This window comes from Dromiciops gliroides, chromosome 1, assembly GCF_019393635.1.
Source record: "Dromiciops gliroides isolate mDroGli1 chromosome 1, mDroGli1.pri, whole genome shotgun sequence".
Lineage (NCBI taxonomy): Eukaryota > Metazoa > Chordata > Mammalia > Microbiotheria > Microbiotheriidae > Dromiciops > Dromiciops gliroides.
Window position 1 is genome coordinate 288,970,148 of NC_057861.1, and position 25,793 is coordinate 288,995,940.

Sequence of the window (25,793 nt, forward strand, 5' to 3'; positions counted from 1 at the left end):
AAATAAGAGCTTATCCTTTGATTAATGAAAGCATTCACATCTGACTCACAGTGCCATGAATCAGAAACAGGTTCGTGTTAGGTTTTCATTTGTAATATGCTTCTATGATTCTTAACAATTCATGGTATTTGTAGTATAGCAATATTGGACTTAACATGAATGCCCAATATTTGTAATCCCCTGCCATGGATTATCAGCTTTCCATGCTCAACATAGTAAAAATGAGCTTTCCATTATGGCTATAACTGACCAAGCCTTACTCTGGGAAAAATATCTTTAAAAAATTAATATTTAGTACTTGCATTATAGATCTAGGATTGAGGGGTTGCTTGGAAATCATACGATGAATATAAAATTACTTGTTAAATCTAAATCTAATCTCTTCATATTATCTTTTGGAATAACAGTATTTATGGAGTCAGTTTGTGCCCTCTGTGTAGAGCATCTCTGTGGGAGCCCAGTAAATATTATTTAAGAACACATTGTTGAATAGGTTTTATGATTAATTGCAGGGGAAATATTGTTATTGGAGCAATAAAGGAAGCAGGGAAAACTACACTTTCTAAGCAGACTTGAAAGGGCACATCAAACCAAAATAACTCCTTTAAAGTGTTCAAGTAGCACATTGTAAATGGTCTTTTTTTAGATTTTGTTAAATAACTTTCATGATAGCAGAGCGGGTGCGGATGAAAAAAGATGAAGACTATTTCTTGCCCTTCCTTTAGTCTCTCACCAAGGTATTTAGAAAACCTCATCTTTCTGCACCTCCAGCCTGTTAGCCAAACATTTTTCAGTCCCTGCTCAGCATGTGCTTAACCCCATTGTAGCAGCTCTCGGCTTCTGTTTTTTGACTGTCATTTTTATTGGAAAATAAAAGCTAAATTGGAGTTACAGAATATCTTCCATTTAACTATTTTAATAAAGTAGGAAAGATAAAAGCAACCCAGCCACAAGAGGAAGTGTTTTTGAAAGCTGTACCTTGGACGTCAGTGTTGCAGAAATAATACGCTACTTCAAAAATAGAGACAGCTGGCCTGGCCCTGGTCCTTTGGGCCTCTTTTGCTTTTAACTTTAATTTTTTATTCAAAAAGTTAAATGGGAGACTTTAAAAAGTTTTCTGTTGGATAAACCGTGTGTGTATTTATCCCAATAAGAGAAAAATGAGCCACGTGATTATATTTTTGTCCATTATTCCCTAATCAATCAACACCTACCATGCAATAGATACTGGGTGCTAGGAATACAAATACTCAATATGAAACAATCCCTGCTCTCTAGGGTCTTAAATTCCTCAAGTGACATCTTGTTATCTTGTAGCAGGTTAGAATGGGAGTTGGAAAGGGCATATAATAATAACTCATCACTCTGCTTCTCAACTTGAGCTCAAAAAATAGGTATCAGGAGAAGTGGATTGCAAGTTGTCTTGGGACTGACTTGATGTAGCTTTCTGTTAATATAATACCACTTTCTTTATTCAAAGTCAATTTGTACCTTAATAGGAGGAAACACCCTCCCTTATTGGCGCTTATATGTGATACAAGGCTTAGAGAGTGTCAGGTGTAATGTTACTTCCATGCCTTTTCCCTTACTTTTCACTTACTCCTTTCCTGAAGAACTCTCCATCATCACCTCTTCTTCCTTGACTTCCTTGATCTCCTTCAAGACTTAGCTCAAATCTCATCTTTGGACAGGAAATCTTTCCGGATATATATCCAACCCCACTTCTCCAGTACCTTGTTCTAAGTTAATTCTCATTACACTATATTAATTTTATATGTAAATAGTTATTTGCATGTTGTCTCCCCCATTAAAATGTGTGCTATTTGAGGGCAGAAACCATAATTTTGCCGTTTTTAGTTTACCCAGAACTTAACACACTGTCTGGCATGTAGGAAGTGCTTAATAATTACTTGTTGACTTGCTGATAGACTTCCAGCTTTCAGAAGGCTTTAGACACTATAGCTAGAAGATAATCACACATAATAAAGACTAACATTTATAAGGCATTTAACCAATATTTACATAGCATTTTAAGGTTTGTGCAGTACTTTATGTATATTATTTCATCTGATCATTACAATAGTACTTTAAGGGGGCGGCTAGGTGGCGCAGTGGATAAAGCACCAGCCCTGGATTCAGGAGTACCTGAGTTCAAATCTGACCTCAGACACTTGACACTTACTAGCTGTGTGACCCTGGGCAAGTCACTTAACCCCCATTGCCCTGCCAAAAAAAAAATAGTACTTTAAGGTGAGTTCTATTATTTTCTCCATTATGCGGATGAAGAAACAGATTGAGAATTATTAAGTGACTAATCCAGGGTGATACAGTTTTTAAATATTCAAGTCAAGATTTGAACACAGATATTGTCCTACACTCAACCTAAATGTATATGATTAGATGTGATTAGAACAAGAGAAATAAATTAAGCTAGAAGATGCCATTGTCTCTACTCTTTGGATGTTTCTTGGTATGGAAAGTAAGAAACTGAAGTTATAGCCCTCTTCTTTCTAGTTGGTGTTGTACTACAGCTTCCTTTCTCTCTTTCCTTCTCCTTTTCCCTATCCCATTTTTCCCTTGGAATCCTGTGTTACTTGGTGCCATTTAAATAGTTTTCTGTTAATAAAATTTCATTTTCTTTATTCAAAGTCAATTTGTACCTTAATAGGAGGGAATTACTCTCCCCTATTGGCTGTTTTATCTGATACACTATTTATCCTTCTCCTGACCCAGATGGGATGAAGAATAGTGAAAAGATTTGCACAGGATAAAATACATAGAAGGACCCATTTGTCTTTGAAGAAATATCCAACCCTAATGTTCCCTCCATGGTATTCACAATGCAGGTTTTATAAATATCTGTGCTTATATTCATCTTTTTAAAAACATGCTAGCGTACCTGTCTGTCTTACAACTTTAAAGTTTCTCTTAAGAATTACATGCATAAACTATGCCCAAAGGGCTATAAAACTGTGCATACCCTTTGACCCAGCAACACCACAATTAGGCCTTTCCCCCAAAGAGATCATTAAAAAGGGAAAAGGACCCACATGTACAAAAATATTTATAACTGCTCTTTTTGTGATGGCAAGGAATTGGAAATTGAGGGGATGCCCATCACTTGGGTATAAGAAAGTAATGAAATACTATCATGCTATAAGAACTGATGAGCAGGAGGAGTTCAGAGAAACCTAGAAGGACATACAGGAACTGATGCTGACTGAGAAGAGCAGAACAGGAGAACATTGTACACAGTATCAACAACATTGTGTGTTGATCAATTGTGACAGACTTGACTCTTCTCAGCAATACAATGGTCCAAGATAGGTTCAAAGGACTCATGATGGAAAATGCTCTCCAAATCCAGAAAAAAAGAACTGTGGAATATAGATGCAGATTGAACTATACTATTTATACTCTTTTTTTGATGTTTTTCTTTTTTGCTCCGATTCTTTTTTCACAGCATGACTAATGCAGAAATATGTTTAATATGATTGTACATATATAACCTATATCAGATTGCTTGCTGTCTTGGGGAGGGGTAAGGGAGGGGAGGGAGGGAGAAAAATTTGAAACTAGAAACCTTATAAAAATGTTGAAAAATATCTCTACATGTAACTAGAAAATAATAAAATACTTTTATGATAAAAAGGAATTACATCCATAGACATCCCCCAAAAGAGAGAAAGATCTATTTGTACAAAAATATTGATAGCAGCTTTTTTAGTGGTGGCTAAGAAATGGAAATCAAAGGAATGCCTATCAATTGGGGAATGGCTAAACAAGCTGTGGTATATGATGGTGATAGAATATTATTGTGCAAGAAAAAATGACAAGCAGAATGATTTCAGAAAGGCCTGGAAAGACATGACGTATAGTGAAGTGAGCAGAACCAAGAGAACATTGTGCACAGAGACAGCAATACTGTTTGATGAAGAATTATGAATGACTTGACTATTCTCAACAATAAAATGCTCCAAGACAATCCCAAAGGACTATTGATGAAACTTACTATCCACCTCCAAAGAAAGAACTGATATTGATGGAACAGAATGGAGCATGCTATTTTTCACTTTCTTTCATTTTTTTTTCTTTTAATCAAGTTTTTCTTGTACAAAATGACAAATATGGTAATATTTTACATAATCATACATGCATAACCCATATCTGATTGCTTGTCACCTCAGGGAGGGGGAAGGGAGCAAGGGAAATAGGGATAAAAATTGGAACCCCAAACTATAAATAAAAATCTGTATTACTGAAAAAAAAAGAATTACATCCATAATATTATAAATAAGATTTGATGGATATATGAAACCCCATGTTTATATGGGGTAAGAAATTTCTACAAAAGCCCAAGTGCTTCCTGATCCTAATTAAATATCTTTCTCCCTCTCCCTCCAAGAAAATGTTTTACATTATTTGTATTTTCAGTGAGGTTTGGTCAACTAAGCACTCTGTTTTTGACTGCATAAAGTATTTTCAGTCACTGGCTACAAAAAATGAAAGTCAACTCTCTTCTTCTTTTTTTTCCATTATTAAGTATTATTTTACATAATTGCACATGTATAACCTATATCTGATTGCTCACCACCTCAGGGAGGGGGAAGGGTAGGAAGGGAGGGAATAAGAGAAGGATAGAATTTGGAACTCAAAACATTAAATAAATAAATAAATAAATTAGTAAGTGTTTTGTGTAATGGAATGCTATTATGCTATAAGAATTGATGAAACAATGATTCAAGGACACCCAGAAAGACAAGTATAAATTGATACAGAGTGAAGTGAAAAGAACCAAAACAATTTATACAATAATACTAAATTTATTGAAAGCATGCTCTGAATTAGATAAAAGAAAAGTAATAGTAATAATTACTTTTTATCCATAGCTAACAGTGCTGTCAGTAGGGAAATTTGCATCATCTATTTTCAGAAATAATGAGCTCTTCCTATTCATACCACTAAATGACATAATATCTAAGAAATCAATCATTTACAAATGGTCTAGTATAAATCCAATTATGTATTCTTTAGTATAGTATCTTATTTTTTCATTTTTTATTTAAATTTTTATTTATTGAATAAAACAAGAATTTTTCATAACAGCATAATTTTTAAAAGAATTGCATATGAAATTTCAAATCTATAATATACAACTTGTCATTCCATTAAAAATATATATATATAATAAAGTTATCATGTAAATTTCTTTTTTCTCCATTTTTTTCTCCCCTACTCCCCACCCTAGAGATGGCTATCATCAGATACAAATATGTGTCTACACATATAGAATATACACATATGTATATAAACATACCTGCATACATATATACATATCTACAGGCACATATATATATCGAATATGTGTGTATATATCTCTCTCTATATATATAAACATTCTATGCATACTTGTTTTTAACATTTCTTTCTCTGGATGTAGATAGTGTTTTCCTTCATATGTCCTTTGTAGTTAACTTAGACATTTATAATAGTCAAAATGACTCATTCACTCAAAGATGTTCTTAAAATAATATTGTTGTTACGATACACAATATTCTCTTGGTTCTGCTTATTTTGTTTTTCATTATTTCATTTGAATCTAACCACATTTATCTAAGGTCATTGTTGGTATCTTATTTTTATTTTATCTCTATCAGTCCTTTCAATTTATGGATGAGGGAGGCCCATGAAATAAGTCAAATGCAAATGTAAGCCTAGAAATCAGATTTGTTTCTTCCCAATGTAAGAGTGTTTCCACTAGCCCAGATAACTCAAGCTAATACTCATAATATTGTAATGCATCCAAATCAACAGCTTCTCAACCACAATAATGATGTCTTAGGTGTTTTAGTATAACTGTGATCAGAAAAATGTAGAGATTCCCTCTAGCCATGAAGACTACAAATCTCCCATATTTTCTTATCCTCTGCAATTCTTGTCCACATACTCTCATACATATTCCAAAAAGAATCAACCCATATTTGAGGGGCTGTGAGAAAACAGACACATTAATGACTGCTAATAGAACTAAGAATTGATACAACTCTGGAAAGCAATTTGGAACTAAGCTAAAAAAGTTACTTAGCTGTTCATACCTCTAATAGAACTATATTTCTAAAAAGATCAAATAAAAAAGGAAAGTGTCCATATGTACAAAGATGTTTATAGTATTTATCTTTGTAGCCAAGAACTAGAAACTTAGAAGATGACAATCAGTTTAAGAATGGTTGAAGAGATTATGTTCAAAAGTAAGGTAATACTCTTGTGCTGGAAGAAATAGTGAAATTGGTGGTTTCAGAAAAACCCAGGATGACTGACTGAAAGAACCAGGATGATGATTTATGTACTAACAAATGAAAATTTAAAAGACTTAAGAACTATGATCAATCTTCAATGGCCAATGATGATTCCAGAGGATCAATGATGAATCACGATAACTACTTCCTGTTTGGGAGGAAAAGGACTCAAACTACAGAGTAGACATATGTGCTATTAGACATGGGAATTCATCTTCCTTGCTTATGTATAATTGTTAAAAGGGTTTTGTTTTTCTTTTTTTATCTTTTTTTTTCCTAATGGGGAGGAGGTGATATATTAGGGAGAGAAAATAGTTTTTGTCAATTGAAATTACATTTTTAAAAAGTATGAACCAGGGGCAGTTAGGTGGCGCAGTGGATAAAGCACTGCTCCTGCATTCAGGAGGACCTAAGTTCAAATCCAGCCTCAGACACTTGGCACTTACAAGCTATGTGACCCTGGGCAAGTCACTTAACCTTCATTGCCCCACAAAAAACAAACAATAAAAAAGTATGAACCCAGTGAATTGAAGCCCCTTCCTATTGCTATTAACATACCATGGGTGTTAAGTATAGCCTTTGTAATGTCCATTTCTTGTTTCTTACTTTTGCTATGTAGCCAGCTCATCTTTTTTTTTTTCCTAAATATTAAAGCTTACAAACTGCTCTCTGCCTTCCAGTCAGTTCAGCCACTAAGACCTGAACTGAGTTGGTAAAACTGTGATTACCCATGATGGTGATTTGACACCCTGGTATAAAATAAGTGAAAACAGGTGATATCAACTACCTTAATATACAATTTTGAGATGTATTTGTAATTAAGACACTTTATAGTGAAATTACTCAGACACCCTAATTACACAAATGAAGACATTTAAAGATATAATATTACAAGAGAGTTCAAATCTCATGTGCTGTCAATGAGATAAATAAATCCAATGGTGGAATGAAGAGGGTGATGAAGAAGAGAGTATCAGTATCTTGGAAGAGAAAGCAAATAGCTCTGTTGTTTTAAGGAAAAAGCTTGATTTCATCTACATAATGAATAGAAGAAACAGTTGGGTCTAAATGGAGCACTTAGTAAGACTGAATTTATGAATTAAATTCAAAGTTTTAAATATACCATGAGTGCTTGGCTTCATTGTTTCTATCACATTGAGTTAAGATGCTAATGAAGATGACTTTCTAATACCTTGAAAAAGGATCCTTTTTGTTCCTTTTTGGAGCTATTTCCTTGTTCTTTTAAGTCCTTAAGCATAAAAAGGGGTCTAATACTATATTTCCAACCCATTTTAGTCATTCAGTACTACTTTAGCCAATCAAAAGGAGACTGGAAGATGGAAAGTACAATGATATTAAGTATATATCCCAATGGAAGTAAGTACTAATGTAAGATGATTTGTGAATGGACAATTACTTTCAACTATGCTTACCTTATGAGGACTGTACTAAGAGCATTCTAGTGGGCTTCAGTCAAAAACTGTCTCACTTTTCTGGTCATGGTATTATTTTGAATTACCTTTTAATATTTTATCAAATAATATCTAGCCTTCAAAAAGCTATCACCATCCATGCTGGCTGAAATCCTGTTTCATATGACTTTGTTACAAATAAGTCACATCGACTAGCAATAGATTAAAGAAAATGGTTTATGGAATAAAGGTGCTAAGTGTATTCAGGAAGACTTATTTTATCATATTAATTCATTTTGTTATATATGAATGTAATTTTACTTAGAAATATTTAATTCTCCTTCAGCTTTAATAGTAAGGTAAGATATCATTCCTCCACCCCTGCATTATGCAAATATAGAACAAATATTATTATTGTATTGTACTTTTCCAAAGGTTATAACTCATCTGACCCATATTGTGATCTTTGGCAAATTATTTTGTTTATTTAAACAATTTACTTATTTCCATGCTTTACTCCACATGCTTTTATTTACATACTTTACTTGACTTTGGCTTTATTTAAATGCTTTACTTTACTTTGGCTTGTACCAAAGTTGGCAAAAGCAAAAAAGATAATTTTTAAGGTACTAAGTGATATTTTCTTGCAAGTATTCATAGGTATTTATTTTGCATACAATAATATTTTCCTTTGAAACATTCAAAAAGTCTTCCTACCATTGGAATAGGCATAAGTAAGCTTTATGTGTTCATTTGTGCATGTTTCCTTGTTTTAAAACATTTTCTTTTTCCCCATTTTTTTTTTGCTGGGCAATGAAGGTTAAGTGACTTGCCCAAGGTCACACAGCTATTAAGTGTCAAGTGTCTGAGGCCGAATTTGAACTCAGGTCCTCCTGACTCCAGCACCAGTGCTCTATCCACTGTGCCACCTAGCTGCCCCCAAAACATTTTCTTAAAGAAGAAAAATAAGAGGAAAGTGTTGAGTGAGCTAATTGCTGGCTACAAATGTAAATTAGGGGATATGCTTTCCTCTGCTTACCAAAAATGTTTGGTGAGACTCAAACTCATCAGTAAAGAATAAACACATTCCATAATTAAGCAGCATTTACCTTTGACATATGCCCATATTATCTGATAATATAAAATCACAGTCAGTGGCTCAAAATTCTCTAGGGTAAAGTATCTCTTGGATAAACAGTGATAGTATGTAACAGGAAAGAAGCAAACATAGGTAGTTGTTTATTTATTTGTTTTTTTCTTATTTTATTTCCTTTATTTTACTCTTTTTCTGTGCTTTGGAAAAATATGCTATTTGTATATGATGAGGAGAGCAGTATCAGAGGTGAAAGAAATGCTATGCTGGGGCAATTGTGGTATAGTTTTCATGTTTACTTTGGGAACTCCTAGCATAACAGAATCATAGAATTTTCAATTAGTATTTAGATCCTTATAAAGTTTCTGAATTGTGATGCTCTTGCAATTTTCCAAATAGTTTTGATAGAGTACTCTGAAGGCCTTCTCTTATCCCTTGAAAATTGAAATGTCTCTTTGACAAAAACTACTGGGAAAACTGGAAAACAGTATGGCAGAAACTTAGTATAGATCAACATCTCCCACCATATACTAAAATAAGGTCAAAATGGGTAGATGATTTACATAGAAAGAATGATAGCATAAGTAAATTAAGAGAGTATGGAATCATTTATGTCTGATTAATAGGCAGAGGAAGAATTTCCTCTGAGAGGAAAGCAAAATATAAAATAGATCATTTTGATTATATACAATTTAAAAAGTTTTTGCACAACCAAAATTAATGTAACCAAGATTACAAGGGAAGTAAAAAACTGGGAAAAAGTTTTCAAACAAATATCTCTGATAAAGGCTTCATTTCTCAAATATATAGAGAACAGAGTCAAATTTATAAAACATACAAGTCATTCTGCAATTGATAAATGGCCACAGGATATGAACAGGCAGTTTTAAGAAAAAAAAAACAACCCAAAGCTATGTATAGTCATATGAAAAAAATGTTCTAGATCACTATTGAGCAAAGAAATGCAAATTAAATCACCTTATACCCATCAGAGTGGCAAATATAGCAAAAATGAAAAATATTGGATGTTGCAGGGGATGTGGGAAAGCTGGGACACTAAGACAGTGTTGCTGGAGTTTTAAAAAGATCCAACCACTCTAGAGAGCAATTTGGAACCATGCCCAAAGGGCTATAGAACTGAGCATACCCTTTGATCGAGCAATACAACAAGACATCCCCCAAAAGAGAAAAAGACCTATTTGTACAAAAATATTTATAGCAGCTCCCTTTGTGGTGGCTAATAATTGGAAATCAAAGGAATGTCCATCAATTGGGGAATGGCTAAACAAGCTATGGTATAAAATGGTGATGGAATATTATTGTGCTATAAGAAATGACAAGCAGGATGACTTCATAAAGGCTTGAAAAGACTCATATGAACTGATGTATAGTGAAATGAGAAGAACCAAGAGAACATTGTGTATAGAGATAGCAATATTGTTAGATGAAGAACTATGAAAGACTTAGCTATTCTCAACAATACGATTATTCGAGACAATCGCAAAGAACTAAGGATGAAGCATACTATCCATCTCCAAGGAAAGAACTGATATTTATTGAATACAAACTGAAGCATGCTATTTTTTCACTTTTTCATTGTTTTTCTTTTATTCAAGTTTTCTTATACAAAATGACTAATATGGTAATGTTTTACATAATTGTACATGTATATCCTAAGCCTAGTTCCTTACCACCTCAGGTTAGGGAGATAAGGGGGAGTTGAAGGAGGGATAAAAAACTATAAATAAAAATGTTTACTACTTACAAAATAAAATTAAATTATTTAGAATTGGGCAAGTCAAAGCTAATGACTTCATGAGACATCAAGAAATGATAAAACAATTTGTAAAATGGAAAATAGAAGAAAAATGTGAAATTTCCCATTGGAAAAACAACTGACCTGGAAAATAGATTGAGGACAGATAACTAAAGAATTACTGAAATAAGTGAAAGTCATGATCAAAGAATGAGACTAGACATCATATTTCAAGAAATTATCAAGGAAAACTTCCCTGATATCTTAGATCCAGAGGGTAAAATACAAATTGAAAGAATCCACCAATCATCTCCTGAAATAGATCCCAAATGAAAACTCCCAGAACTATTATAGTCAAATTCTAGAGCACTTAAAGAGAAATTATCAAAGCAAGTAGAAACAATTCAAATATCGTGGAGGCACAGTCATTATCACCCCAGATTTAATTGCTTCCAAGTTAAATGAGTGGAGGACTTGGAATATAATGTTCCAGAAAGCAAATGAGCTAGGATTAAAACTAAGAATAATTTCTAAGGAGTGTGTGTGTGTGTGTGTGTGTGTGTGTCGGGGGGGGGGGGGAGCGTGGATGGATATTTAATGAAATAGAGGACTATAAAACATTCCTGATAAAAAGATGCAAGCTGAATACAAAATGTGACATTCAAACAGAAGATTCAAGAGAAGTATAAAAAGGTAAACATGAGAAAGAAATCATTAGGACTCAGTAAATTTAAACTTTTCACATCCCTGTATGGGAAGGTGATGCCTGTAATTTCCAAGAACTTTATCATTATAAGAGTAGTTAGGAGTATACATTGACAGAAGGCATGAGGGTGAGTTAGTGATGTTGGACTGATCTCAAAAACAAATGAAGGGCTGAGAAAGATGTACTGGGAGAAGGGAGAATGGAGAGGTTAGAATGGGGAAACTTTCCTCACAAAATTAAGGAATGCAAGGAAGAAATTTTACAATGGAGAGGAAAGGGAGGGGGGATGACAGGCAATGCTTGAACCTCACCATTATTGGAATTGCTCAAAGAGAGAAGAGTATATAGACACATTCAGTTGTTTATATAAATATGTTACCTAACAGGGAACTAGGAAAAGAAGGGGATAAGAGACATGGGTGAAGGATGGGGGTGGGAGGCATTATTAAAGAGAGAGCAGATTAAGGGAGGCAGTGGTCCCTGAGGAGGGACAGGATAAAATAGAGAAGGATAAACAGAAGTTTGAGTGTGAATGGGATAAATTCCCCCATAAAATGGAATCAGATAACAGAATGAATTAGAAACCAGAATATAATATTATATTATGTACAAGAGACATGATTGAAGCAAAAAAACATACACCGAGTTGAAATAAAGGGCTGAAGTATAATCTATTTTGCTTCATTTGGCTTAAAAAAAGAAGTCAGGGGTAGCAATCATGATCTAAGACAGAGCAAAAGCAAAAGAGACCTAATTAAAGGTGATAAGGAAGAAAACTACATTGTGTTAAAAGGTACCATGGACCATGAAGTAAAGTCAAAAATTTTTACAGCAAATTTCTCTGAAAAATATCCCATTTTTCAAATATATGGGGAACTAAGGCAAATTTATAAAAGTAAGTAATTCCTCAATTGAAAAATTTTCAAAGGATATGAACAGTTTGCTGATGAAGAAATAAAGCTATCTACAGTCATATAAAATGTTCTAAATTAATATGGAGAAATTACATTTAGAGAAAAAAATAAAACAACGCTGAGGTACTACCTTTAACAGAAATGACAGTTGCTGGAGTGGATCAGGGAAAAGAAGTACAATAAATTGTTCAGTTGTGAACCAGTCCAATCATTCTGGAGTAAAATCTGGAAATATACCCAAAATACTATCAAATTGTGCATACCCTTAGACCCAGCCATAATACTGCATCCCAAAGAAATCAAAGAAAAAGGAAAATGACTTAAATGTACAAAAATATTTATAGCAGCTCTTTATGTAGTGGCAAAGAATTGGAAATTATGAAAGACTGAACAAGTTGTAGCATATGTTGTGATAGAAATCCAATGCACTATAAGAAATGATGGAGGAGGAGTTAGTTTCAGGAAAAAAAAAAACAATTTACAACTGATGCAAACTGAAGTGAGAAGAACTGGAAGATAATTGTACATAGTAACAGCAATGTTGTGATGATGATCAGCAAACAATAACAATTCCAAAGCACTCCTGATGAAAAAATGCTATCCACAACTAGAGAAAGAACTGATGAATTCCAATTAAAAATTAAAGCATGATTTTTTTCACTCTTTTTGGCCTTTTCTATATGACTAATATGAAAATGTTTTGTATGATTTCACATGTATAATTGTAAGAATTTTGTTTGCCTTCTCAGGGGATGGAGGAGACGAAAAATTTGGGCCTTAAAACTGTAAAAGAAAAGAATGTTAAAAAATGAAGAATAAAATTATTTTTTTAAGAAAGGTCCAAGAGTTTCTCTCCTTGAGGGTTAACTGGTTGATAAGAATGACCAATACAAAGGCATGGAAACTGAGCTCAACTGAGTTAATGACACATTCACATGACACATAACATTAACATGTAAATTTGGGCAGAGGCAGACTAATTTTGCGTCTCCAGTGCTTACTACAATGCCTGGCCCATAGTAAATGCTTAATAAAATAAATTGATGGATTGTGTCCTCATTAAAAGTTCTCGTTAAAAGTCCTTTCCTCTTTTTATGTTGTTGTGGTTGTTGTTTTCCAGAAGGTCTACAAGTGTCTCCTTTTGTTCTAATCCCAAATCTGAACTACCAGACCAACCTAGTTCATTTCTGGCCTACAGTAAAAAGTAAAAGTTTCCTTATTTGTGAATTTGCACTATGGTTATTTCACTGAAAAGCTTCTCCTCTCTAAGAGTAGCTAGTCTTTAAGTAAACTGTTTACTCATTCAAGATCTGTCCATTCTCTTTTTCCCCCATCAAATGCATCATTAGCTTATAGATTCATGGAATGTTAAAAATAAAAGGGGCCATCCAATTCCAGGTTCTTGCTTTATAGATTAGGGATTTGTGGCCCACTTAGGTTAATAAGAATTACCAAGAGATAAGAAGCCATTATCAGTTGGAAGTATCATATAGTTAGCTAGAGCATGGAAGAGCTCAAAACCAAGTGACTTGATAACATTTTTTCCCCAGTGTACTGTAAAGAATTAATTGTGATTTGAGGTTTTTATGACCCCATCTTTGGCTAAAATTAGAAGCCCTGACACATGCCCTGGCCGGCCTCAGGCACTGCCACCTCCGTGCCAGCACAGTGCTGTGGCCTTAGCCATGATGCTGCAGCTCAGGTCATCACCATGCGCTGACACCTACATGGGGCTGGCCAAATTACCATGACTAGAAGCCTGGTGTGGGCAGTCAGGTGACCTTCAGCATCTGGAAGTTGGGAAGGCTGGCAGTTAGTTCTACAGCTGCCTGATAATTCTGTCAATCAGGGCTGCCAGCCAATTAGCTTGGGGCTGAATGTGGACAGCCCAATTTCCTGATGGGAGGGGGCTTTTCTGGGAAGGAGAAGAGAAGAGCAAGTCATTCTGGTGTGAGAGAGGGAGAGAGACAGGATGCAGCTGTTTTGCTCTTTGGGAACTGCTGAGCCCAGGCACTGATGTGATTGCAGGTCATATAATTTTCCTTCTCCTATTCCTTTTTTTTTGTCCCTATTTTTTTTTAACCTTACTTGTGTTTTTAATTTGTTCCCATCAATAAACCCTGTTTTAATTTTTCTGAAAGAGGCTGTTAATCTCCTTTCTTACCCCAATATTACAGCGAGCTGCCCAAATAATTCCTCCATATTAAATTTGGCCCTTACAGTACCATGCTTTAATTCAATTAATACCATCCTATGCATTATAATAAGACAGATGATTTTGGTTGATAGGAGGCATGGATCAGGAACTAATAAAAAGTAAAACTAGATAGGGATAACCCTGATGCTGAAGAAAAGAGTAGGACTCTATTATTTGTTTGGTTTTGTTTGTTTGATTTATAGCTTTTAAGAAGGGAGAATCTTTGATAATAAATGCTTTGCATACTGTTAGGGAATTTGATACTACTAGCACCCATCTATAGATTATCAGTTATAAAATACTAGATTAATAGAAATTTTCAGATTTTTTTTTGTTTTGTTTAGAAAGATAAAATCGGACTTCATGTTACTTAGTCACTCAAGCAATTATTGAAGTTGTCACTAAACCCATAGGAATAGATAGATTTATAACTTCTATAAGGAATACAGAATAAACACTGTGACTGCTAAGTGTTTCCACTCTTATTGGATAATCCATGCTCTCAAGGAGTGTACAATCTATTGGAAGAAATACACAAACTGAAAAGGGAGGGAGATAGGTTATGATGTTTTATGTAATCTAAGTCAAGCAAAGGTGATGATGGAAAGTAAATAATTAGCTAGAAAGTTTAGATCCTAGCCCAATACAGAAAGATTCTGGGAGTTTAGTGCTCTACCCTCAAGTACTCAAATTAGAGGAAAGAGGTGACTGACTCAAAAACTGAGTCAGTCAGCATGGGTAGTGATGAAATTTCAAATGAACCTGAGTGGAACATGATGTTCTCTGTATCCTCAAACCAAGCAAGAGCTGCAAGCAATTCTTCCTATTACACTCTGGTGTAGTGCATAAGATGTCTGTTTGAATCCTTTCCAGTTTCTATATTAAGTATAATTGATATTCCCAAAGGGAAGGAAAATGTTAAATTGTTACTTGCTTCCTTAAGGTATTACTTTGCTTTGAAATCACTCAAACTGGAAAAAAAAACATTCCTAGGTGCCATCCTTCTTATTTTTAGGGGACAATCTCAGGTTTTAAAGGCCTATTCAACAATTACTTTGGCCCCAAACCACCAGCTGAATTTAGAGTTAGCTTCCTTGCTGCTCTGTTTCTGCCATAGTCACTTATAAAAATTTATACACATAGGCATAAAAATATATACACATATTAATTGATGTAAAATTCACATTTATTCATTGAGCACCCACTGAATATAAGACACCATAATAGGCAGAGAAACTTACAGTATCATAGGGAAATATAACACATTCACTAATAATTACTATACAAGATCATATGGAATAAGTATACTTAAGAGGCATAAATCAAACTATACAAGACTTGATGGTTTAAAAACAAAGGAACAAACCAACAAAAAACAACAACTTACCAGCTGAGGAATCAGAAAGGTTTTCATGAATAAGATTACCTTTTAGCTGAATTTTAAAGAATTTAGTAGGAATTTTAATAGGGAAAGGGAAAATATTCAAGGCTTAAGGAATACTTTGGATAAGAATATAGAGGCATTATTAGTAAATAGATCAAGGTTGAAATGACAAGAGATCACCAAAGGATTGAGTGCCTGAGGGAATATTTTCTTGGGTCTGTGCTGTGTAACATTTTCAATAACTTAAATGAAGCTATAGATGACATGCTCATCAAATCTGTGTAGACCACAAAGATAAGAGGAATAACTGAAGTGCTAGATAATAGAGCAAGTAGCCAAATAGATCTTTATGGACTAGAGCATTTGTTTGAATCTAATATGATGAAGACAGAATTTTGTATGAAAAATACCTAGGACTTTAGGAGGACTGCAATTTCAATTAGAATCAACAATGTGATACCATAGGTGAACTAAACAATAAAAACTACTGAGATTCTGGACTGCTTTTAAGAAAAGTATAATTTTGCGGGCAGCTAGGTGGCACAGTGGATAGAGCACTGGCCCTGGAGTCAGGAGTACCTGAGTTCAAATCCAGCCTCAGACACTTAACACACACTTACTAGCTGTACAACCCTGGGCAAGTCACTTAACCCCAATTACCTCACTAAAAAAAAAAAGTATAATTTCCAGGAATAAGGAAGTGATAGTCTCATTGTACTCTACTCTGATTGGACTGACTGCTTTTGGAGGTGTCAATAAAGGGTCCTGTATTTTAGAAAGACAATTAATAACCTTGAATAATATACCTAGCAGAATAATAGGACAATAAAGGGCCTTGGGTATATGCCAATTAAGGACTTATATGTTGAAGGACCTACAGAACTTTTGCCTGGAAAAGACAAGACCCAGATGGAAAATAATATACATTGTTAACTATTTGAAGGACTGCCATGTGAAAGATATATTAATATTGTTCTCTCTAGCCTCAGATTACAGAAGTAGGAGCAATAGGTAGAAGCTGGGAAGAAACAAATTTAGGCTTGGTGTCAACATAAAGTTTCTAACAATTACAGGTATCCAAAAGCAGGAATGGGCAGCTTCAAGTACACCATCCCTAGAGATTTTTAAGTAGAGGTTCAATATTATCAGTTATATGAAAGTGAAAATTGTTTCCGGGTATGGGCTGATCTGCAACCCCTTCTGACTCCGAAATGCTGTGATTCCATAATTGTAACTCAACATGTTCAAGGGACATAGGGTGATCCAATTTCTCTGGATTATTTCAAAGGGAGACACAGGAGAGTGCCAGATAATGGAGGTCCTTATATGCTAGGCAAAGAAGTTGAAAGTTATAAGGCAAAAGGGGACCACTGAGGATCTTTGAACAGAGAAGTAACATGACTATATCTAAATCTATATCTATATAGATATCAACATCAATGATATCTATATTGATAACAATATGTCGATACACAGAGATATAGACACCAATATGGTATCTATGATGTGGATATTAATATCTATATCTATATCTACATCCATACAAATATAGGTATATCTTGATATCAATATCTGTATTGGTATATAGATATAGATGTGGATATTGATACCTACATATCAGTATCCACATCTACATGTGCATACTGATGTAGATATCTCTTAACCTTAAAAGAGGAAGTTAAGAATTTAAATTAATATATATATACTATTATATTACTTTCTATTATATTCTATATATGCACATCTATATCTATATCTATACAGATATAAATATATCTATCATGACATATTTCAAGGGGTAGCTAGGTGGAACAGTGGTTAGAGCTCTGAGAGTCAAGAAGACTCATTTTCCTGAATTCAAATCTGGCTTCAGACACTGCCTAGCTCTGTGACTCTGGGCAAGTCACTTAATCCTTTTTACCTTACCTTCCTCAACTATAAATTATCTGGAGAAGGAAAAAGCAAAACATTCCAGTATCTTTGCCAAGAAAATCCTAAGTAGGGTCAAAAAGAGTTGGAAATGAGCGAAACAATTCAACAACAAAGATGTTTCAGGGGTTACATCTATCAATATCCCTTACAGATGTAGATTCCAATGTAAATTTATCTGTGTGTGTGCATATATACACACACACATATATCATATACATATACATATATGTATGCATACATACATGTGTGTATGTATAGAGATGTAGATATTTATATATCAGTTGCTATATTACATTTTAAATTACTTGCTCCCTTATGGCCTGACTTTTTCTTTGAAATCACTTGAAAGAGAAAAAGATTTCTAGGTGACAACCTTCTTGTTTTTAGGGGACAGTTTTAGGTATGAAAGGTTTATTCACCAATGATATAAACATCTATTGATATCTAAGCCTTTATGGATATAGATATAAATTGATAGAAAATTAGTCTAGTAACAGCACATACAAACTAGGTAGAGAAATCAGAGAAGTCTTCATGAGAAGATACTATTTGAGCTGGATTTTTAAAGAATCAGAAAACTTTAGAGTTGAAACAGACTTAAGAGATCATCTATTTTGACCCAAGCCCAAATAACATTTTACAAAACTCTGAAGGATGGTTAGGATTTCAACTAGCAGAAATATGAAGTAGCATATAGGTAGGGTTAGGGGAAAACATGGATAAAATCACAGAGTTCAGAAGGCACACATCATTAAGGAAGATGGAAAGCAGTTAAGTTTGACTGAAACAGTGAGTACATAGAGGGGAGTGGTTTTTGTTTATGACTCAAAAGCTGTGAAGGTGTCAAATTTTGGAAGGCTTTGATTGCCAGTCCATGGACTTGACTCTTCCTTCTCCCTCACCTCCTCCCCATTTCTAATTAGTTGACAAACTTTGTCAATTCAAATTCTATGTAAGATATGTGGACCCCTGGGGGGCCCTAAGACCCTTTAGGGGTTCCATAAGGTCAAAATTGCTTTAATAATAATAAAAATGAAATGATTTAATTTCTAATATTATATGTGTGTGCATGCATATACATGAGTGTGTATGTGAACAGACAGACAGAGACATAAAGGGTAGCTGAGTGTTAGAGTGTATGGAGTGCTAGACCCAAAGTCAGATATATGCATCCTTCTGAGTTCAAATCTGTCCTCAGACACTAACTAGCTATGTGATCCTGGGAAAGTCACTTAACCCAGTTTACCTCAGGTTCCTCATTTTTTTTTTTGTAGGGCAAGGGGGGTTAAGTGAATTGCCCAGGGTCACACTAGTAAGTGTCAAGTGTCTGAGGCTGGATCTGAACTCAGATACTCCTGAATCCAGGGCCGGTGCTTTATCCACTGCGTCACCTAGCTGCCTCTCTCAGGTTCCTCATTTTTTAAAAATAAGCTAGAGAAGGAGATGGCAAACCACTCCAGTATCTTTTCCAAGACAATGCCAAAAGTGGTCACAGAGAGTTGACACAACTGAAAATGACTGAACTGAGAATCAGTAGATCTAACCCACATAAACAAAAGCTCCTTAAGATCTTCATTAATTTATAAGCATGTATAGGAAACAATTTGTATAGCCAGTGCTTCTGATAAAGGCCTCATTTCTAAAATATAACAGGAACTAAGTCAAATTTATAATAATCCAAATCATTCCCCAATTGAGAAATGGTCAAAGGAAATGAATAGGCAGTTTTCTAATGAAGAAATCAAAGCTATCTATTGCCATATGAAAAAAATGCTCTAAGTCACTATTGATTAGAGAGATGCAAATTAAAACAACTATGAGGTATTAGATTGGCTAATATGACAAAAAAAGAAAATAATAAATGTTGGAGAAGCTGTGGAAAAATTGGAACACTAATGCATTGTTGGTGGAGCTGTGAACTGATCCAACCATTCTGGAGAGCAATTTGTAATTATCCCCAAAGGGCTATAAAGCTTTTTATATACCCTTTGACCCAGAAATACCACTATTGGGTCTTTTTCCCAAAGAGATAATACAAAAGGGAAAAGGACCCACATGTACAAAAATATTTATAGCTACTCTTTTTGTTGTGGCAAAGAATTGGAAATTGAGGGGCTGCCCATCAATTGGCAAATGGCTGAACAAGTTGTGGTATATGAATTTAATGGAATTCTATCATACTGTAAGAAATGATGAGCAGGTTGATTTCAGAAACACCTGGAAGGACTTGCATGAACTGATGATGAGTAAGATGAGCAAAACCAGGAGAATATTGCACACAGTATCATTAACATTATGTGTTGATCAACTATGAGAGACTTGATTCTTCTCAGCAATACATTGCTACAAGATAATTCCAAAGGACTCATAATGGAAAAGGCTCTCCAAATCCAGAAAAGAAAAAAAAAGAAACGTGGAATCTAGATGCAGATTGAACCATAACTATTTCTTTTGGTTTTGGTGCTGTTATTTTTCTTTTTTGAGGTTTTTCCTTTTTGCTCTGATACGTCTCTTATAACATAACTAATGCAGAAATATGTTTAATGTTATTGTACATATATAATCTATATCAGATTACTTGCTGTCTTGGGGAGGAGGGGAAGGAGAAAAATTTGAAACTAGAATTCTTATAAAAACAAATGTTGAAAACTATCTCTACGTGTAACTGGAAAATAATAAAATACTTTTATAATTTTATAAAGTATATATTATAAAAATATTTTGAACAAATTTATAAGCATGTAAAAGGATACTGAGACCAAAAAGTTTCAAAACTGCTGTCCTACCACTTTTCTTTTGTGGTAAAATAATGGAATTTGGCAGACACCCAGGGGTCCTACCTGATTAATCTAGTAGTATTTGAATTGGGTGAGAATGAGAAACTACCAAGTACCAACTTAAGATGATTAGATTTTTAGCCACACCTGGTCAGCCCTGTTAAACCTAATTTAAACTTGCCCAACCCTGAGAAGGAGTGTCCTCACAGGCTGTGGATTGCATCATCAATAGGGGATCAGTCTCAGCCACAACTTGAAGGACCTCCCCTTTGGTGGGAGGGAGAAAAAAGTAGAAAAAGGGACCCTCAACAGGAAGTTGGGGTCTTTTCCTGCTGAGGAGCTTCTGAGAGCAGACTGCTAAGAGGCTGCACAGCTGTTTCCTATTGAAACTAAAGCCCCCCCCCCACCAGGTGGTGAGTTAATGAAAATGAATCTAACTCTTTGAATTAGCTGAGCTAGAAGCAAGTTTGGGGATCGTGTAGGCCTTTGCTAGAGCCAGGGAGATTATCCATTTTCCTCATTCCTTATTCCCTTGTTATTGGCTTAATTAATTTCACCTTTGCTATGTATATTATTCCCATTAATAAAACCTGATTTGTTTGTAGAAAAGAGGCTGTCAATCATCTTTCTTATTGGCCTGAGAAATAACTAAAAAAGGCAGTTCGGAGGAGAGGAAACTTTGGACCTAGAGGTCCCTCATTATTTTCTGAACCCCAGTATTAAGGCGAGCCACCCAATTAACTCTCCCCATATTAAATTTGGCCCCTAGACTTGTATCTGTTATTTCTTTAAACTGACATGAATGACCACCACTCTTGTTTATGCCTTATCACCTGCCACATAAACTTTATAATCGCCTCCTATTGGTATGTCTGATTCAGATTTCCCATGTCCATTCCAGTCCCAATAACACTCACAGATTTCTTATTCCTAAGCACAGCTCTAACCATGTCACACCCCTGCTCATGAAATTCCAATGATTCCCTCTTGTTCTAGGGTAAAATTCACATTACTCTGGTACTTGAAGTCCTTTGAAATCTGGCTCCAGCCTGTTCTTTACATATTATACATTACTCCATTGTTGTAGGGCTTACTCAAACTGGGCTATTTGATATCCTGACAAATAGCATTTCATTTTTTCACTTCTGTGCCTAGAATGTATTCCTCTTGTATTCTCTAGTTTCTTTCAAGGCTCAGCTTAAGTGCTACTTTCTATACAAGACTAACCCTGTTTTCCCCCAATTGCTAGTGTCCCTCCACCCCATTTCCATGTATTTACTTTCTATTTCTTTTTCATTCATCTGTTAGTAGGTTGATTCCCTACAGTAGAATGTCAGTTCCTTGAGGTGAAAGACTATTTTTTTTTTATCTTTGTGTTTCTACTGCTTCTCATAGTACCTGACACATAGTGGGACCTTAATAAATATTTGTTGAATGAATGAATGAATGAATGAAGACTAAGTAATCTGGCTTTTATTCAGTAAGCAATAGGTAATAATTGGAAAATTATAAGCAAAGAAGTCTTATGATTGGAGCTATACATAAGAAGGGGAAGCATATGTCAAGGACAAGAATACTGGATTTGGAATCAGAGGATCTTAGTTCAAATTTTAACTCTGGAACTTATTAACTTTGTAACTTGAGACAGTTTCTTCAATTATCTCATCTATTAAGTGAAGGAATTGAACTTGTTTAGTCTTTTCAGTCATATACAACTCTTCATGACCCCATTTAGGGTTTTTTGGTTTTTTTTTTTTTTTTTTGCAGGGCATTGGAGGCTAAGTGACTTACCCAGGGTCACACAGCTAGTGTCAAGTGTCTGAGACCAGATTTGAACTCAGGTCCTCCTAAATCCAGGGCCAGTGCTTTATCCACTGCACCAACTAGCTGCCTCCCCCATTTAGGGTTTTCTTGGAACATGAAGAAACTGAGGCAGACAGGATTAAGTGACTTGCCCAGGGTGACATGACTATTAAGTGTCTGAGGCCAGATTTGAACTCAAGAAGATGAGTCTTCTTGAGTCTAATCCCAGTGCTCTATCTACTTCAACAGCTAGCTGCCTAAAACTGGTATTAGATGATATCTCATACCCCTTCCAGCTCTCAATCTATGATTTTTTAAAGCTTTTTCTGGTATTAATGCCAAGAACATAACACAAGTACTTGGGAACCTATTCTCCCAGCTAGGTGAGTGATTTTCAAGCAGATAATCACCTTTAGTTCCAGGTGAAGCACTGACCTAACATTTTGGACAGATAGATAAAGCAAAGCAGAAGGGACAAAAATAACCAGGCCAGTAGGAATAAACAGTACAGATATTGTAGTTTTGTCTCATAGACTATAATTAATCATCATCCACAAAGGCAGCTTAACTGTATATCAGGTACATATTTCTGAAATCCTGGGTGTACTATAGGACAAATGCCAAATAACAGCATCTCTGAGATGTGAGCCAGTGTCATCTACAGTATGGTCACCTATCAAATAACAAAAGTAAAGGAACTGAGATAGCACCTGAAAAAAGGTGTAGGAAAATTCCCTCCCAACTCTCAAATTGTCAGCTCAGATTCACGGATTCTCTATCACTGGTTTATGCTTTTCCAGCAGTACCCAGTTAGAAATGTAACTGATTGGAAAAGCTTTTTTGACACTTTAATAATTCAATATGTCTATGATCTGTGAACCACCCTGTGCTCTAGTAGGTGAGTTTTTGCCTTATCTTCCCTGGAACTAGGTTTCCTTCGCACTTTTAGTCACTTAACTTCAAATCATGCTATTACTGTAACCATAATTCCCACTTCTTTCCCATCAGAAATCAGAATCTTGGACAGTACCTCTGGATCCACTCTGGACTGATAGGTTTGCTTTCCCCTCTCTTGCCTAGAAAGAAGCCTCCAACTTATTATCTTGCTACCAGCTTCATATTATACCACCATACCCTCTCCTCTTACAAATCGTGTTTATATCCTCCACTGTCTTAAAGTATATATTCCTTGAGGACAGAAACTGGCTTGTTTTATTTGTCTTTGTAACCCTAGTACAAGCCACAGTCCTTGGTATATAAGTTTTTAATAAATATGTTATTATCTATCTTTCTATCTTTCTTACTTTCTTGCTTTTTGATCTTTCATTTTCACTTCTCTCTGTCTCAAGCCTCTCTCCCTATCTCTCTCATGCTTTTTGTCTCTCTCTTTTCCTCTGTCTCTCTGTTTCTGTCTCCATCTTTCTGTCTCTCTTTGTCTCTCTCTTTGTCTTTGTCTGTCTCTGTCTCTCTGTCTTTGTCTCTCTCTGTCTCTGTCCCTTTGTCTCTCTCTCTCTCTGTCCCTTTCTCTCAGCATACAAAGGAAGAATGGGTAATAAAGTTAAAGCCTTTCAGTAATCAAAATCCCAACCTTGGTCTCTTTGAGTGCTAAAGGTATATAATGTTATATAATAATCTATGTCCTAAGATTGGATTTAACTGATGCTTCTCTTAGAAGAACATAGAGAGGGGCAGCTAGGTGGTATAGTGGATAGAGCACCGGTCCTGGATTCAGGAGGACCTGAGTTCAAATCCAGTCTCAGACACTTAACACTTACTAGTAGAGTGACCCTGGGCAAGTCACATAACTCCAATTGCCCAGCAAAAAAATAGAGAATATCTCAATCAGCATTCTTAAATATTATAGGAAACATATTTTGATAATCATAATAACCTGATCTAGAATACATGCCCCTATCAGAAAAAAAAGTGTATAAAGAATAAGAAATGAGGAAGAAAAAGCTGTGATGCTAAGATTTTTTCCTTCACAATGAAGAATTATTCTTTCTTTCTTTGAAGCAACACAAAGCTTATTAAAATAATGCTCATTTTAAATGGACAATCAGAGAGACTACAGATGGGCCATCTAACTAATTATACTGGTAAAGAATAAAGTATGTGTATATTTTAAGAACTGAATTAAAGTCAAGTTCATATTATATTAAAATAAGTAAACACATGCCTCTTATAGATGTGCAGGGGTGCTTATTGAGTAAGAAATGTTCATTCTTGAGATCTCCTAAAAGAAAATGGAAATAAGAAAAAAAATCAAGTAATTGAGCTGTGTTTGGGCTATGAGGAAGAAATAAATAAAAAGCTAATTGGATGGTAGAGTAGCAAGAAATCAAGAAAAGCAGATTTTTCCTGTTGCCAGGAAGGAGGGAGGTGAAAGTTCTTTAGATAAATTAGAAAGGTGTAAATCACACTGCAGATTAAAATTCAGTCTTCTATAAAAGGGGAGAAAAAAGGTAGGTGTGTATTTACCTCTGAGTTTTATCCATAGGACATTTGTATCTGTGACAAATGGTCATCTAGATGTCAGAGTCATTTCAAATAAAATCACTTCAAAAGCACATCTCTTTCAACAAAATGAGAGCATGACAGAGATGGAGTCTTGATGATGGCTGTTCAGAAATGGTCATTTAAGAGAGTGGTGAGGGAGGCAAGAACTGGCAGGGAACTTGGCCGAGAGTTCTGAAGTAGTTAGAGTCCATTATAGGACAGTTCGTAGAGAGTGGGGAGCTTACAAATCAGAGAAATGAATGGAAAATGTGTGAGCAGAAATATATCCAAGTCCTCCACCCACTAGTTTGGGAGTTGCAACTCTTCATATAAACATTACCTCTTCTATCTTAGATTTTATTTATATAGCTTCACTATAGATACAGAATAGCAGCTGACATACCATTAGCTTTCAAATGTGGGGTGGGGCGGGGGTGGGGGGGGAGAATAGAAACCATCAAAAGAATTCAAACAAAAATATCACTTTGGCTGAACTACCTTATGAATTTCTTTTTAAATAAAGGATTGGGACTCTATTGCCTTCCAGCTGTACACAGAATTATATAATGTTAGACCTAGGTAAAGTTAGAGGGGTAAACCTTTATTCCAGCAAGTAGCAAGAATAATAAACAGATTACTTTGAGTTGAAGGATAGATAGTATTTATCCCTCCACATCTAATATTCTTCAATTCCATGTTATAACTGGAAGGGACCTTAGAAATGGAAAGGGTCTTCTAAATCATCTAGGTAGGCTCTTTCAATGTACAATGAAGAAAATGAGGCACATAGAGATAAAATCACTTATCAAGGTCACAGAAAGAATCCAGTTTCAGTCATGCCTGTTTTCCCTCTGTTACATGTGTCACTGAATGAGCCAACTACTATTGTTTATACAAACCATAAACTAAAACGAAGTCTTAACAACTAGTTGCTTAATTTGTCAATACAGACAACCAATGCAGATAATTTGGGCTTCAGTATAGACTTGGGGAATGAGTTATTGGGTCTGGCTGTCTGCATTGA